The sequence below is a fragment of the Herpailurus yagouaroundi genome, unplaced genomic scaffold, assembly GCF_014898765.1.
Source record: "Herpailurus yagouaroundi ecotype Mexico unplaced genomic scaffold, PumYag 163, whole genome shotgun sequence".
Taxonomy (NCBI): domain Eukaryota; kingdom Metazoa; phylum Chordata; class Mammalia; order Carnivora; family Felidae; genus Herpailurus; species Herpailurus yagouaroundi.
This window is the reverse complement of record NW_024412404.1, coordinates 67,380,265-67,383,534: the sequence shown is the minus strand read 5'-3', so window position 1 is coordinate 67,383,534 and position 3,270 is coordinate 67,380,265. Positions and strand designations below refer to the sequence as shown.

General features: G+C 57.7%; 1 long non-coding RNA gene across 1 annotated transcript in view; it reads left to right on the top strand.

Moving 5' to 3' along the window:
* The first annotated feature begins 450 nt into the window (after window positions 1-450).
* LOC121037414 (uncharacterized) overlaps window positions 451-3,270 on the top strand; it is a 4,178-nt gene continuing 1,358 nt past the window's right edge. The window contains exon 1 of the long non-coding RNA XR_005793770.1: window positions 451-651. This is a non-coding gene — a long non-coding RNA (uncharacterized LOC121037414). The remainder of the gene's footprint in view (window positions 652-3,270) is intronic.

The following is a 3,270-nucleotide window of genomic DNA, read 5'->3' as shown; positions in this document are numbered from 1 at the left end:
CGCACGTAGGGCACGTGTACACAAACGTGTGTGTGCACATGCGTACGTAGGACCTTTGGTCCCTTCCCAGCAAACTGACTTTCTTCGGCGCCTTCTGGCCAAGGGGAAGCGCCCCGAGCCGCGTCCCCAGTAGCTGCCCTGCGGGTCCCACCCAGCAGGAGCTGTGCCGCCAGCTGAGGGACAGGGAGGAGGGGAGGGCGGGGCTCCCTGTGCTCTGGGGGCCCCCCTCCGGGATGGGGGAGGCCGAACGGAGGGGCTACCCGGAGCGGGGGGGTGTGCGTGGACTCGTTGAAGGTCCCGGCTGAAAAGGGCAGGCCTCGGGAGCCCTGGCAGGTCCGCTGGCTTTGGGCGGCCGTCACCTCAGCGAACACGGGTGCAGACACCCGGGAAGGGTCCCCCCCCGCCCCCGCTTCCTGAGCGCCCCCCCAAGTGTGGGGTGTCTGTTGTCGCTCACTCCCCAGAACGCGATGTTAACCTTGGGCTCGCAGCCTCCGGTTCTCCGTCGTTTGTTTTCTCTGCTTGGAGCGTCAGGACGCTGTTGTGTTTAGGGAAGACACTGCTTCCCGGGACGGATCATGGCGACCATGGCACCTTGTGGATCCTGCGTCTTCCTACTCCCGAGGCCTCAGCGGGACGAGGGAAAGTGAAAAGGTTTGTAAAAGCCATTTTCTGGAATGAAAGTATTATGCTGGTTTTCGTTGACTTCAGAATCACTTGGAAAAAGGTTTTCATTTAAAATATTTGGCTGCTTGTCCTGTCGCGGACTTCCTCCCAAACCCCCCACCACCCGCGGACGGCGGGGGGGAGGAGCCCGGAAACGCACCCCACCCGGCCCTGCGGGAACCTCTGTGGCTGGTGCACGTGGACGGGAAGCCACCTGGGAGCCCACCTCCTCTGGCCACATGCCAGCCCCCTCGGCCTCCGGGTCGGGACCCCCAGCCCGTGCCCACCAGAAACCTGAGCGGCCCTCACGGCTGCGGGGATCCCAAGGGCCCCTTGAGGTTCCGTCCCCAGCACATCCCCGTGACCTCAGAGGGCAGGGGACCTCCCCTCGATTCATGCGGACCCAGGGCCGAGCAGGAGCCGTGGACACTGGGCCTGGAGGACAGAGGACACCCCAGATGCAGTCCCCCAGGGGTTCCCTGCAGCGGCCCTAGTTGGGGGGGCCCTAGCAGCCCCCAGGGAGGGACCCAAACCAGACCCCAGTCCTGCCACTGGTGGACACGGGATGGAGACCTGTGTGCACATGTGTGCACCCGCACACACACACACACACACACACACACACACAGCATACGCACACGCCACATGCATGCACACAACATACACACATGCGTGCAGCACACGTGTATACAACATGCACAACCACACAGCCCACACACGTCACAGAGCCCGTAAACTGTCCTGCATACGGGACGAGGAATGAACGGCATCGGTCTCTCTGATGATCACACAGAAGGACAAACCTTCGGACGGGAAGGAGACTGAGGAATCCGGGGAGTCAGACAGCGTGGAGGAGCCGCGGGCGGGCGGGCCGCTGGGGGGTGCACGCCGCAGAGGGAGCAGGAAGGGCACACAGTCCCTGGGCCCAGGTCCTGGGGCCCCCAGCTCTGAGGAACAGGCTTCAGGCCCGCAGGCAGACCCTCCGGAGTCTGGAGACGACCTACCACAGCCCGTCCTCGGGGACAGGGGGTCACGTGCTTTGGCCAGCTTCCGGTGGATGAAGGAGACCCCAGTCTTCAGTCGCAAGGTCGAAATAATTGTCTTGCCAGGTCACCTGCGGGGCTCAGTCGGTTAAGCGACCGACTCTGGCTCGGGTCATGATCTTGCGGTCCGTGAGTTCAAGCCCCGCGTCAGGCTCTGTGCTGACAGCTCGGAGCCTGGAGTCAGCTTTGGATTCCGTGTCTCCCTCTCTCTCTGCCCCTCCCGTGCTCGTGTTCTCTCTCTCTCTCTCTCTCTCTCTGTCTGTCTCTCGAAAATTAACGTTAAAACAAAATTTTTTTAGAAATGGTAATTGTCTTACAAGAGACCACGTGTCACACAAAGCACACACTTGTTTGCAAGTGCGTGTTAGGTCTTTGTAACATTTGTTCGTGTGTCTAACAGACCTCATAAAACCTCAAGAATGCCGAGAAAATGCTTGTGTCGGGACCACATTTTTTTCACCTTGGTGACAAAACTGGCCGCGAAGGAGAGGGCGTGGTAAGGACCCCTCAGCAACTTGGGCCGTGCCTGTCACTTCCCCCGACAGGGGACGGCCCGCAGCGCTCACAAGGGAGGGACCCGGGACGGACCTGACACGGACGGAGCCCCTCCTCACGCTGGGCTGGGCCAGCCCCCCTGGCTGCCACAGAGACCCCCCGGCCACCAAGAATTTAAACAAATCTCCCAAACAGCTGAGGGCTCAAAGAGGGAGCACAGCCACAGCCAGAGAGCTTGGGACACCATCAACCTGCAGATACTGCTGGGGACGATCCCGGGACATGTCAACAGCTCTTCCCAGGGGCACACCACCAGCCTTCGATCTTGTCATTGTGAGGGGAGTGAAGGTCTACGCACCTTTCAACTCCCTTAGTTTTAAAGGATGATAACAAGCAACCTGGGGGGAAGAACTGAGCGTCTTGGAAGCCAAAGCTGAAAAACCAGAAAACCTTCCAAGTTGACCAATAATCCAACTGCTGGCGTGTGGGAAAAAATAGCAACAAAGAAAGAGATCCATGGCAAATAGAACCCAGAAAAGGAACAAGAATATAAACATGCAGAATTATATAACAATAAGACACACAGTTAAGATCTGAAAATCCGATGAAAGTATAAGTGAACAGAATGGCCTCAAGAAGCATGAGAAAAACTGCACCGACCAGTCGATAGCAACAGATTTCCGAGAAACGTGATTGCCTGGGGAATCTTTTCCAACACGTAAAGAACAAGCGATTCCCAAGCTACACAGACCTTTCTGAGAAAGACTAGATACCTCCTAGCTCGATTTCTGAGGCTAGCCTAACTTCCATCGACACACAGAGCCTGGGCGGCTCAGTCGGTTAAGTCGGTTAAGCATCCGACTCTTGGTGTCGGCTCAGGTCATAATCTCACGGTTTGTGGATTCTGACAGTAGAGGCTGCTTGGGATTCTCTCTCTCTCTCTCTCTCTCTCTCTCTCCCTCTGTCCCTGCCCCTCCCCCATTTGTGCACGCCCCCCCCCCCCCCGTGTCTCAAAAATAAATAAATAAACTTAAAAAAAAAATCTGAAACCGCTTTGGAAAAACCTACT